The following is a 13,660-nucleotide window of genomic DNA, read 5'->3' as shown; positions in this document are numbered from 1 at the left end:
CTGTTTGGAGGGGACAACAGGGAGGATGGAGAAGGGGGAGGGCTCATCCCATGAGTAAAAACATTGTTCTCTGCCTTCTTGGCTCCGCCCTGAACACATGGCCCGCACTCACCAGGTGTCCTTCCTGAGTTTGCCTAAGACAAGGCAAGGTCCCACTAGGGATTCCCCTTTCAGCCACCCAGCCTCGGGCTCCCGGGAGTGGGTGTGGGTGCCGTGGTCAGGGAGCTGCAAGCCTGTGATGACACAACTGGCACTCCACCCTCCATGGCTTGTCTGGCCTCACCCCTGTTCTCTGGGGAAATAGCAACTCAAGGACAGAGCGTGCCTTGCATTCCCCTAGGAGAATGCACTCTTTCTCTAAGATATGATGGAGCTCTAGGCAAAAAACGGTTCTCTCCCTGCCTTTCCTTTCTGCCCTGTTGGGGGCCTCACTGTGTCCTTTATCAGGCCACATTGCTGAGCTCTGAAAAAACAGACCAGTTAAGTCCATGTAGGAGCAGGCTCCTCTCTCGTGGCATTCTGTAAGATCTGGGGCAGCCCCCACTCCCAGCCCCAGGCTGGCCTGTCACCTCCCATGAGTCAGTCAGGTAAACAGGAAGGCGACCACAGGAGGAAAACCTCATTGCCCCTATGGCAGTCCCAGCCCAGGGCACAGTAAAGCTGGGGCATTACTTTCAGTCCATCAAAGTCAGGCGTGTCCCTGGGGCAGCAGGAAGAGGCTGTGGCGGAGATGCTGACAGGAGCAGCAGGAAAAGCATCCCGGAACTCGGTCTGCATCTGGACTTGCCATTTCTGACGTTGGTATCTTCCGATGCTCTTTCATGGAGTAGGAACCAGGAAGGGCAGAGGTAATGAGATCAGAACAGGGCCTGGTGAATTCCAGGGAAGACCAGCGTTGAGCTCATCATGCCTATTGGTAAACAAGCTGCAGCTCTTCCCTTCTGGCTCATCCCAAACACTCACATCCCAGGGTGTTACGCTCTCCCTCCCCTGCATCCGTATCTTGGATTTGGTTCTTCATTTTAAGGCATGTGATTTGTTTATGGGTCTGTCCTCCCCATTGGGGAGTCCTCCGTTCTCCCTCTCTGACAACGAGCACAATGCTTGCCATCTGGTAAGCACTCAGTGGACATCTTTTGATTTAATGAATGAACGTTTAGGCTGCATCACCCCCCAGTGATGCTGGGGTGGTTCTGATGCCAGAGCAGCTGCTGAACTTGGGATGCTGATTTGGGTGCTCGTGCAGCCCCTTGGGTACTCCTCCAAGTGTGAGAGGAGAGATACTGTGGCAGAAGGTTGCATCCTCTGAGTTGCTAGCCTTACAAGAACACCAGGCTGGTCCTCAGGGTGCTCCTGCCTCTTGGGTGGGTGAACCAGTCTGGTTATACCTGTACATCTGCCTGGTACTGCTTCTTCCCCTTGACTGTGCCTCCTCGACAGCAAGTCCGGGTCTTATTTAGCTTTGAATTCTAGCACAGAGCCTGGCCCATCCCAGGTGCCCAGCAAATGCCTCTTAGAGGAAGTGTGCATGCCTCCTCCATATCTGGGTCTCTGTGCTGTCGCCATCCATCATTGCTGAAAGGCGGCTGTTTGAGCGGTGTGTTGACCTACCCCTTCCCCAAACATCCTGGACAGGAGCTCCCAACAGTGGTGGAGCATCTTCCTGCTCCCTCCCCAACATCTGCCCCAGAGCCTGGTTGTGGCTTCCTGGGCTCCTGCAGCCCTGGGAAGCCCTTAGCACACAGAGAATATTTGTAAGATGCTCCGACGGGTGAAGGAAAAGGATTACGCATTCTGTTTGACAGAGGCTTGAGAAATTCTCAGAAAAAGAGTTGGTACCTCAGATTTGACCCCCAAAATACCCAGAATGTCGTACCTTTCCTTCCTCTGCCTCACTTTCCTTCACTGAACCACCGAAGATGGAGTGTCGAGCCTGTCATGCTGACCAATGCCCTTTGGTCACTGAAGGACCTAGGAGGACTGGCACCATCCTGGGGCGTCTGTGAGTGAAAGCCATCTCCTCCTCTCCTGCTGGGAGCCCTCATCCCCTCAGAGAAGCCCACTGGCTCTGCAGATTCTGGATTCTGAAACTGGGTCTCACACTTGGTATCCCGAGCCTAGTGGAAGCAGCGGGAATCACCTCTGACTCGGGAATAGATTCATGCAAAGAAAAGGAATTCTCCCAAACCAGCCTCAACAGATGCTCATGGGCTCTGCTCTGTCTCGTCCTGGGTGTTTGTTTAAAGAGCACTGGTTGACACGGCTGAAACCTCCTGCAGCTGTCACGCACACTCACACCACCTCCTCTCAGCCCGGGCTCTCGGCTGCACACTCACCAGCCTGCAGTGCAGATAAACCTAACGAAGGGGCCTTCTTGGCTCAGGAAGTGGGAGAACATGGGCCTGCTGAGCAGGAATCGTGTCAAGAGAGTGGGGACCCTGAGAACTGAAACGGCCCATTGGACAGATGGTGGCAGGAGTGGGGACAAAATCACCCATAGGATCAGACCCCAAATAACACGTGAACATGGAATCCATGAAGAGCCCATGTGGAGGCCCACAGACCAGCTAGATTCCCACCTTGCCTGTCTCGGCCAGAAGCCCGTTGAGCAATCCCTTATCCCCATAGCAAGCAGAAGTGACAACAATTAAAAAAAAGAGAGAGACCTTCCATTAGGGGTTTGAGTGTGCTGAGGGGTGCTCAGAGGAGGGAGAAGAGCAGCTTTCTGAGCAGGGGGCAGTCTCGCAGCCATGACTGCTCACTAACTGGGGCCATGCATCTGAGAAAGCCCGTGAATGCTCTAACTCAGCTTCTGAGAAATGGGCTTCAAGGCCTGTTCTTTGCCCTGCAGCTGAGTGGGCGAGAGCCAGCTCTGCTCAGGGAGACTGTGGCCACCTGACCACCTCTATGACCTTGTGCTCCAGGCTGCGCAGGGATGGTAAGATCTTTGTTCCTGAGAATTGGAGCCCAAGTGCAATGGCCTCTGTGGACACGAGCCCGCCAAGCAACGTTAGTGCAGGACAGCTCCTTCTGCTCACAGGCCCCTGCCTGCCCCACGGGATCCCACCTGCCTAGAACTAACTGGAGCCTGGCTCAGAGTCACACTCCACTAACTCATTTAAGTGTCACTAAATGCTAGGAATGGTAATGGGCTTTTTCATGGTTAGATCTCATCACAGCCCTGCAAGGGGCATATTTTCCGTTTATAAACACAGAAATTAAAACTCCAATTGCTTCAGTGACTTGCCTAAGATCACAAAGCTAAGTGGTCTTCTGATTTCTACTTCAGTGTTCTGCCACGACACAAAAGCTGCCTCCTTCTCTGAAACTTGCAATGGGGCCTTTTACCCTTTCTGAGTCCCTCAGCATCCAGACAAAGCAGGGAGTGGGGAAGCCAGTGTAACCAGTGCCTGAGGTGTGTCGGGCGTGGTGTTAGACACTTTCTGCCCTGGGGAGGATTACTTGCCCCCCTGCGGTGGGTAGTAAACAGGAGTGTTCTCTGGAGGCCACACAGTGGTTAAGAACATGGAGTCAGGAGCCAGGCTGCCTAGGTGTAGGTCCCCTGCACTGCCACAGACTCTGTGTGGTCTCTGACGAGACATTTCGCCTCTCTGGTCCTCAGGCCCCTCATCCATAAAATGGGATTCTAATAGCACCGCTTCACAGAATTTGTTTTGGGATTCACTCAGTTAATTTGTGTAAGGCACTTAGAATGGTGGTTAGCACTTGGGAAATGCTCCACATGTGTTTATTATTGTTGTTAATACCAGTTATTTTGGATATTTAATATTACTTCCAAACAGGGTAAACCAATTGCCTTATTCTCATTTTATGTAGGAAAAAAACCCCCAAAACAGCCGAAGCCAAACAGCCAGCAGCTGCCCTAAGCTCAGGGTCCCGGGCCACACTGCCTGTGCTAGCCCTGTGAAGCTCCCCAGTGAGCTCCCTTCTGCTGGGAGGTATAGGGTGCCTGACATGGGCCTTCTAGAAACTTGTTTTTCTGGCTAAGAGTTCAGCCTGCTTTCATTTTCTCCCTGCCACCCGGGCTCTCCTTTCATTTCACCCATCTGTCCTGGGAACCTCGAGCTGTCACTGAAGCATAAAGGCTGCACAAGAAGACACCAAGTCACTCGGTGGCTGGACCTGTCAGCAGCTTCTTGCTGCCTCACATGCAGGGTGGGCAAGAACCTCCTTCTTGACCTGGCCCTCAGGGCCAAATGCAAAGTCTCTTCCGTGGCCTGGAGCTTGTTCCAGGCTCCCCAACAGGAAGAACCCAAACGCTGGCCTCCTCCCTCAGTCCTCGCTTCCTTCATACTCTCCTCTCTCTTGTAATAGGATCCAGGTGGCCTCTTACCAAGCCAGTTGTTTAGAGAGCTTCGTCTGCCTTTCATGTCTTTCGACAGTTTTCTCTTCCAAAAGGTAGAAAGCATCTTGAGGGGAACTGTGGTATGGAGAACTTATGAAGAGGCAGCCATAGGACTGTTGGGATGTGTACCTATTTATCTGTAAAGCTCGTGGTGGCCAAGGAGAGAAAGCTGAGCTACAGGCTCAATGCATTTTCCAGACTGTAGAGAGAGGATTGCAATAGGCTCATGGAAAAACATACATATGGTTTATCTTAGTTAAGGTGATCTTAGTAATACAGTCATATGCCATGTAACAACATTTCAGTCAACGACAGACCAAACATGTGACAGTGGTCCCGTAAGATTAGTACCATATAGCCTAGGTATGTAATAGGCTACACCATCTAGGTTTATGTAAGTACACTCTATGATATTCACACAATGACGAAATCACCTAATGACACATTTCTCAGAACGTATCCTCGTCATTAAGTGATGCATAACTGTATGCAAATTCTCAAATCTCAGTGGCTTGACATGACAGAAGTTTATTTTATTATTTGTGTGTGTGTGTGAGGAAGATTGGTCCTGAGCTAATATCTGTGCCAATGTTCCTCTATTTTATGTGGGATGCCACCACAGCATGGCTTGATGAGTGGCGCTTAGTCCATGCCTGGGATCTGAACCAGCGAACCTGGGCCGCCAAAGTGGGGTGCACAAACTTAACCACTATGCCACTGGGCTGGCCCTTAGAAGTTTATTTTGTACTCCCACAAACTCTAATTGGGAAAGAGTTGACTTAGTCCCCTGGGCCAGCAGAGGCACTACCCTTTTAACATGTGGCTTCCAAAGTCAGCTGGAGTGGAGACATCCAGCTTGCAGATGGGGAAGTGGGCTGTGGAGAGCCAGGAGGAGACCTTTTTGGATTAGCCTTGTATGGGGTATACATCTCTTCTGTCCACATGCCATTGGCCAGAAGTCAACCACAAGGTTCCCATCTCAAGTGGGGCTGGGAAATGTAGTCCCTGCTGGAAAGCCCCTCTCGGCAACAACTCCACACTGTGGACAAGGAGCACGACTCTGCTGGAGTCAACCCAATGGGAATGCCAGCTGAGAGGCATTCTAGAGTGAGATTCCACCAGTGAGATCTCAGCTGCCCCTGACATGGAAGGAGAGCACAAGGGATCTAAAAAGGCCATCTTACTAGACATAGATCAGTAAATAAAAAGGCAAAAGTGGCTACCCAGGCAACTCTCAGATGAACTCAGTCTTAAAAAAGAACAGGTGCCAAAGGTGGAAGAGTGACTGTTGACCCAAAACAACATAAGATATAAAAGACTGGTATTGAGCTGTAAGAGGTGTGTCGGGAAGGTAGGAGATCCGAAAAATGTTAACAAAGCTTTTTAAAGCTTTATTTGAGCAAATAAATGAAGGAGACTTGAGTCTTTCCTTAGGGATGGGTGGTGGAGTCTATTTTGCTTTCAACTGCTTTGCCAAAGTGAATGATTTTGAGACCAAAAAGAGCAGAAGACATCGAAATCCCCAAAGAACGAGGAGCATGCAAGTGAAATTTTCTCCTCGAGTTAGCTGATATATCCTGGCCTGAATGAATTATATTCCAAAATCCTGAAAACGTTTTCCAGAAGGCATTACTGTAGATGCAGATGAATAATTAAGAACACAGGCCGTGGAGCTAGACTACCTGGGTCTGAATCTCGCCTCAGTCACTTGCTGGCTGCATGACCTTGGAGAAATTACCCAGTCAGTCTATGTCTTAGTTTCTCCACCTGTTAAATGGGTAAAACAATCATACCTGCTTCATAGGATTGTTGAAGGGTGTAAATAAGATTCTCTCTATTTCGAGCACTCAGCCTGGAGCCTATCAGGTGCTCAGTCATTATTAGCTGCTACTCCCACTCCTGTATGGCTGATCTGCTGGTAATCGATGAGACATCATAGCAATCAGAGAAAAGTCTAGAAGACAGAGATGAACAAATACATACCAAGTTTGAAAATCAAAGAAGTGAGTTTTCTCAGTGCTGTCAGTGCCAGGCAAAATTTCTAATTATATGGTTATTCAACAAATATTATTACATACCTACTGTGTGCCAGGCTCTGTGCTGGGTCCTGGGAATAGAGGAGGGGACAAGATAAACAGAACTCTATGCCTTCTTCAGTGTAGTAGGTCTAGCAGGGGAGACATAGAATTTTGTAAAATAAGTAGATATATAATAGGTTTGTTGCTGATAGCTGGTACGGAGAAGAACAGAGTAGGACAAGAAGATGTGTAATATTAGAGGGATAGGGTTCCGTTTTAAAGAACAGAGTCAGGCAAGGTCTTTGACATAAGACAACCTTTTAGTAAAACCTGAAGACTCATGGCTCTCTGGAGAAGGAACCGCAAGTCCAAGAGCCCAAGAGGGAAGCGTGTCTGGTGTGTTCCCAGCACAGCTGAGTCCAGTGTGGCTGCAGTGGAAGGACTTGGGGAAAGAATGGTAGAGGATGGGGTCAGAGAGAAAATAGGAGGCCAGACTGGGCAGGACTTTGCAGGGCCTTGTAATGACCAGGAATGTTACTTAGAGAGGTGGCAGCCATTGACCAGAGGAGTGACGTGCTCTGGTTTACATTTAAAAGTTCGTTCAATGGTGTACTACACTGAAGGGAGGCTACAGTGGAAGCAGGGAGGCCTGTTACGAGGTTCCTGTAATAAACCGTGCAGCTATGATGGCTTGAATCAGGCTGGGACCCAAAGGAGGTGCTGAGACGTGGTCTAAGAAGTAGTCAAATTCTGGATAGAAACATTGGATTTTCCAATAGACTGAATGAGGCTGAGAGAATACGAGAGAAGTCAAGGTTAATTGCAAGGACTTTGGCCTGATCAGCTGGAATGATGGAGTGACAGTAACTGAAACAGGACAATTACAAGAGTATCTGGCTTACAGGATGTGAGGATATGAGGAGCTTTTTCCTGGATGTGTTATATTTGGACGTTTATTTGGCATCCAAGAAGAGACATGTGGCAGCTAGTTGGATTCATGAGTCTGGAGATCAAAGAGGCCAAGGTTGGAGAGGTACATCCACAAGGATGCTGAAGTCAACAAGGGACTAAAATAACTAGAAAAGACAGGAAGTCTCAGGACTGAGCGGGAGTGCATCCTAATGATGAGATGTTGAGAAGAGGAGGAAGAAGCATGGGGAGAACAAAAAGGAGCAGCCTGTGAGGTAGAAGGGCAACCAGGAGAGGCTGATGGCGAAGACAAGGTTTTAAGCAGGAGGGAGGGATCGACTGTGTCAACTCCGCTAAAAGGTCAAGTAAGATGAGGACTGAGAAACGACCATTGGAACAGTTGGTTGAAAGGATTGTCAATGGATCCTTGGAGAAGAAAGTGATAATGCCCAGGATTCAAGAATGGTTTACCAAAAACAGCTTTTGTCAAATGAAGCACATTCTTTCGTTTGGAAAGTGTCCCTGGGCGATGCCATAGTTTGTCCAGATTTCAACATGGTGTTTGAAAAAAAGATTCTTCTGTTATTTCTGAACATCATGGCAAAATATTGACTTGTGAAGCAGTTTTATCACTTGAATTTATAAATGGCATATTCTACCCTCTCAGCCTTTGGCATGTTCAAAAACTTTATCAAGGACTCAAATAAAAGCATCATTGGAATGATAGTCCAATGTGCAGATGTTGCAAAGCTAGGCAAGATAAAAATATGTTGACAGAGCACACAGGATCCCAAATAATTCTGTTGGACTAGATGAATGGGCAGAGCTAACAAAATGACATTTAACAAGAAGGAATGGAGATTTCTGCATTTTGGTAGCAAGAACTGAGTATCTAAATATCAGATGAGGGAACCAGTATTTGGCCACAGTAAAAGAGAAAGTGACCCCAGAATTTATGTTGATAATGAGCTCCATATGAAGCAGCAGAGTGATATGTCACTTAAAGCTATTGTCATCCCAGGCAGCAATCACAGAAGAGTGGTATCTACAATAATTAATTATCTTATGGAATTCTGTGCTGGTCAATTCACACCTATGGCATGTCATTCCATTCTGGCATCATGCTTAAAGAGGGAAATTGACACACTAGGGTTCACAGAGAGGAGATAAACATGACCCATGAAAACCACTGCAACCTGCTGGTCTTCCCATATCCATCTCTTGCCTTCCTTGCAGGTTCTCCACACTGTTCCCGGAGAGGTTTCCTTTGAACATAAACAAGATCACATGACTCACTTACTTAAAGTCTTCAATGCTCTTTCTCCCACTGCCTAAGTAATAAAACCCAAGACTTTCCATATTCTAAGCCTGTCTCTGCACCCACATTCCATCTACTCCCCCGGTGGGCTCCATGCTCTCACCACCCTGTCCACTGAGCTTACCAAACTTGCTCTCACGCCGTGCTTTCACTGATAGACACAGATTTAGCGCCCTCCTATGGGCTCTCAAAACACTTATTTTTTTCCGTGTTCTTGCACTGCTGTGTCTTTGCTGCCTTTTTTCTTACCTGTATCCCAACCTAGACTGTAAGCTTCCTGAGGGCAGGAGCAATGTTTCTTTTTTCACTCTTATTTTCCTACTTAGGGCAGGTCTCGCCACAAAGCAGGTACTCGGTAAATATCAGCTGATTGAAGGAAGGAAGGAATGAGTCAGTGCTAGTTCGTCTGCCTAGAATACCCTCCTTTCCCATTTGTCCATCTGGTAAATCTCTTGCATCCTCCAGAGCACCCAGCTCAGGCAGCAGGCATTCTGAGAAGCCTTCCTATTGCTGCCGACTACTCCTTTCCCTGCACTTCCTGCAGCACTTGGCATGTGGCTCCACAGGGGACTCAGGGCGTTGTACTGATTTGCCACCCTCAGTACTCTGTCTCATTCATCTTTGTATGCCCGGGATGGTGGCTGGCCACATACCTGTGTCTAGTGTCATATCTTATAAAGAATGAGTAAAGCTATGGAGAATGTATAGCCCAGAGAAAAGCGAAATATGATTCTTTTATTAGAAGAAAAAACTTACATGGCCCGTTGGCTTGGTGTTGCAGTTGTAACTCGCATCTATGGGGGGTAAGGATGGATAGCCTGCACAGTCTCTTCCAACTCTGGGACTTTGTGGCTCTGAGCTCTGGAATTCAACAGAGTTGCTGTGTTACTTAATTGATAGTCTTGCTTCAGGGCAAGTGGCCCCAGGGAAGGGCTTGGAAGAAGTGCGGCCCCCTTTGCTACACGTGGATTGTGGATGAGAATAAGTAAGATTGTCACCCTCTGAGGCAGCAGAGAGGTCAAGGGAGAAGTCTCTAATCTCCCCTGTGCCTCATGGGTAGAAGGCTTCCCTGGTCCACAACATCCCACAGGGGTTGAGAATGGGGGGTGGGGAAGGTGGGGCGCTACTCTTCACACCCTGCCCCAGCAGGCTCTTGGCCTTGGCCCTCTCCAAAGCTGGTGCAATTCAGAGAGCCCTGTACTACAAGGCCTTTGTCTTCCTCATTTGGGGTACAGAGATTCGACCTTGCACCAATGCCACAATTCATTCTGGTTCAGTGCAGGTCTGAATTCTCACAGAGGTCTAGCAGGAGGTCATCAGTGTGGGCAAAGAAGCATCATGGCAAAGACTGAATGTCCTCGTGGTCCTCAGCTGCATGGCCACTTTGGCCCTAGGATGTGAGTGGAGGGAGGAGGGGGAGCCCAGAGGGGTTAGATCTGCAGAGCGTCTCCACCAGCATTCTCCAGTCAGAACAGCTTTCCAGGAAATCTGTGAGTCAGCAAAGCAAGAGCCTGGCCTCAGCTTTCAGGACTTAGATAAAGGTTCAGAGGACATAGTATCTTGTCCCCAAGGGCCTGGTTCCCTGGAAAGTACATGCAGAAGACGATATCATCTGCGTTGACCTGCTTGGGTCTGCTCAGGTGTCTACAGGTCTGGACTCTGAGTGTGGGGCAAGAAGCAGGCTGGCTGTCAGGGGACATTTCTATCTTTGTTTCCTGAGAAGGTGTGTGATAAGGTAACAGCACTCAGGTTTTCTGTTCCATTCCTCTATCAAAGCCACGAAGTTTGTAACGGCTGCTCTCACTTTTACACCACCTGAGAAGACACTCTACACAGTTTCACTGTCACTCTGGAATGTTCCCCTTGCTTGACTCTCCCTGAGTCTCCTAACACCCCATCCTTACCTCTGTGCTGCCTCCCCTCAATCCTATTACCAGAATCTCAGAAAACAATCCAACTCATAATGAACCAATAAAACTCTTAAGCTGAGTTCCCTTCTTTGTCTCTTGAGTGAACTTTGGGACCCTACGGGCCCCTAAAACTTGTAGCAGTAACTTGCTTCTGGCCTGTCAAGCTCAGCGGTAGGTGCTGGATCACTCAGAAAGAACTGGCTCAACCCTGCTGTGGACACTGGGCTGGAGCTGGCCTGTGGGAAGCCAAGGAACGGTGCCCTCCCCCGTCACTTCCCGGAGGCAGCTATTCTGGGGATAAGTATTGATCTGATGGGCTATTTTTGAAAACGAACTGACAACAGTGTCGTAATAGTGAGCGCCTACCTGGAGAGTTGCTTGGACCTTTAAAAACAACACCTATTTGTCATAGCGCAGTTCCTGTCACGCAGGATCCATTCAATAAACATTTGGCAGAAGTTTGTTGAATTTGTTCTATCGACAAGAATTTAGTGAACACCAAGCATTAGTTCTAGAGACTGAGGGAGAAATAAAGAAGAATAATGACCAGTCCCTGTCCTGAATTGTCCTAGAATCCAGCAGTGGAGGAAAGACTTATGTACGTGAAGGGTAAACATCCCACCACACAGCAGTCTATGACTGACTAGGGCACATCGTTGGACTGTGGTCCTGCTGGGTGTGAGGGCTTAGAGAAACTCGGCTCTGCTCAGCTCTCCAAGTTGGCTGAGATCCTACCTTTGGTGCCCTTGGCCATCTGCAGTAACTATGCAGGGCCCGTGGCTTCATCTCGTGGAAAGAGACAGCCTCATCTCCCTCTCTCTGGATGTTAAAGTCCTATTCTCCCTAGTCTAATTTGGCTGGAAAACACTTTATAAATATTGAGGATGGTGTCATGGGGAGGATTATGGAGGGTATGTTGGTTTTACACTATTTAATTTTGGCAATGAGCATAATGAAGGTAATGGAATTGGAATTGCTATAATGAGTGTTTTTGATGCTTTGCAAATGAGGAAATTGTTGAGGGAAGAAGCTTGCCAGGGGTCATGCAGAGGAATCCATAGCTCAGTCAAGACTAGGAAGTGCTCCCCTTTCAGCTTGTTCTGCTGCCTCTGCACCAGTCCCTTCTGGAAATCATAGCATGACCAGACCAGCAGGCAAGCCTCATCCCTGGGTGGATCTCTTACGTGCCCTAGATGGATGGGGACATTATAACTTCAGCTCTCCAGCCACGAGCAGACTGGCAGTATGTGTCCTTCTTGGCTGACCTCTGGGCGGTCAACCTTGCATCTGCCACTTGTGTTTTATTTTCTCTTCCTTCTAGTTCTGGACTCCCTGGAAGAAGATAGATAAGTATCTGTGCTGTTACTCTGATTATTTTTGCTATTTTGTAAGATGGCGCTGTTCTGGCCTTTAGTTAATCTGCCTGGTTCTTGACACAATTTATATATTTATATAGATAACCAATCTCCCCAACCATCCCTGGGTTCTCCTTTTCTCTGGCTCATCTTGACCATGTACAGTGGGGGTCCTTTTGGATGCAAGCCATCTGTGACAGCCTTATACCCTACCCTCTTCTTCCTACCTTGCGCTCCTGCCAGACTTCTGCAGACTTGAAATGGAAGAATTGATGGTTGTTCTGACCTGCAAATTCTCCAACTGTCTTTCTTCTCCTTTTTGAGGCTGGTCACCCTACAATGCCCTTGTGGACACGGATGTTGCTGGTTCACTGGGAGTCTGCTTTTGAGCCCCAGCACCCCCCTGTCCTTACACTCCATGGGGCGAGGGCCACAGTCTGTCTGCTTGGCTAGTCTAACTCCTGCACCTAGCACAGGCATACTAGAGGGTTCAGTAACTATTTGCTGAGTTAATTAATCAATAACCTAGTCTTCAGAGATTCTCACTTCTATAAACCAGAGGAATGCTTCTGGCCTAATTCCATGGGTCCAAGAAAGCCAAGTCCCAGATGTCTCCTTCTGACTCCCTTCCCCTGTCCCCCACCTCCGTCCAGCCCATAAGGAATTCCAGTCTGATCTGCCTTGCAGAACAAATCTCTGCTACATGCAGAATTTCCTTTGAGGTCACCAGAGAGAGTTTCAACATCAGCTGAAAATAAGCCTCCAAAGTCCTTTGTGAATTCAGCATTTGGCCCTTTGAGACTTGTTACTCATTATCAGGCCCAGAAATCTCATTTCTTCATCTCTTTCCAAGATTGGTATCTGGTAAGTGAATAGGACGTATGGATGTGTGGGGGGGGGGGGGAGGGGAGGATATGGCTTGGGGGGAATAATTTAAAAGTGGCCTTTGGCACCTCCTTGATTTTCGGATGTCTCTGATAGATTAAGTGTTTTCCCAAGTGTTCTAAACATGTCAAGCGGCTGTGGGTAAGAAGCTGAGGCTTGAGAGCGGGCGGGCGATGCAGACACCCTGCCCAGTGGGTGCAGGCCGAAACGCGCCTTCCGGAGCAGAAGCAACTGAGTGGCAGCTCCCTGCAGCCCACAGCCCGCTGTGCCTGCCACCCAACCCCGTCCCCAGTCCTCCCCAGGCGTTGGGATCCCATGGAGGACAATGCCTCCACTGCTGACCTCTTGCTTCTCTGACGCACAAAGAATGTCTGGCTCTATAACCATTCACCCAGTGATTATAGGATTAACTGCAGTTGTGGGAAAGGTAAGCCTTTAAAACAAAGGTTTTGCTTTGTTTTTTGGAAGGGAAAATAAAATATAAAACAAACACATTATCCGTTAATGGGTGCCTTTGGCTTAGGGCTCCAGCAATTCAGTGATTAGCGAGGATTTCCTCATGCAAGGAGGTAATCGAGTTCAGGCTGTCATGCTCATGTCCCTCCTTCTCTTCACATGCTCAACCTTTGGTTGCAGTTGCCATGGCAATGAGATTGTTGTAAGAAAGCAAGAGAATGATGGTGCCTGTACTTGGGAAATGAGATGTTTATGAAAATTCACATTTTCCTCTTTTTCTTCTCTCCTTGCTGGAAAGAAAGAAGGAATGGGGGAAGAGAAGCAACCTCATGTTCTCTGAGCATCTGTTATGTGCCAGGCATGAGGCTGGGTGCTTAACATTGTGTTAAATATGTAGACATGTGTGTGTGAGTGTGTCTATAAAACCCTTTTTATCGTGAACT

At 48.3% G+C, this 13,660-nt stretch overlaps 1 long non-coding RNA gene across 2 annotated transcripts; it reads right to left on the bottom strand.

Moving 5' to 3' along the window:
- Nucleotides 1-6,688: 6,688 nt before the first annotated feature.
- On the bottom strand, nucleotides 6,689-12,348 carry LOC123280881 (uncharacterized). Of its 2 annotated transcripts, XR_011498135.1 has the most exons (4): nucleotides 12,104-12,345; nucleotides 11,706-11,853; nucleotides 9,368-9,472; nucleotides 8,420-8,558 (listed from the first exon to the last, which is right to left on the bottom strand). It is a non-coding gene; the product is annotated as an uncharacterized lncRNA (long non-coding RNA). The 2 variants fall into 2 exon arrangements; XR_006520157.2 differs by lacking the exon at nucleotides 11,706-11,853 and having other exon boundaries at nucleotides 6,689-8,558; nucleotides 12,104-12,348.
- Between the last annotated feature and the right edge of the window lie 1,312 nt (nucleotides 12,349-13,660).

The sequence above is a fragment of the Equus asinus genome, chromosome 25, assembly GCF_041296235.1.
Source record: "Equus asinus isolate D_3611 breed Donkey chromosome 25, EquAss-T2T_v2, whole genome shotgun sequence".
NCBI lineage: Eukaryota > Metazoa > Chordata > Mammalia > Perissodactyla > Equidae > Equus > Equus asinus.
The sequence above is the reverse complement of the archived record's forward strand: the minus strand, read 5'-3'. Positions and strand labels throughout refer to the sequence as shown.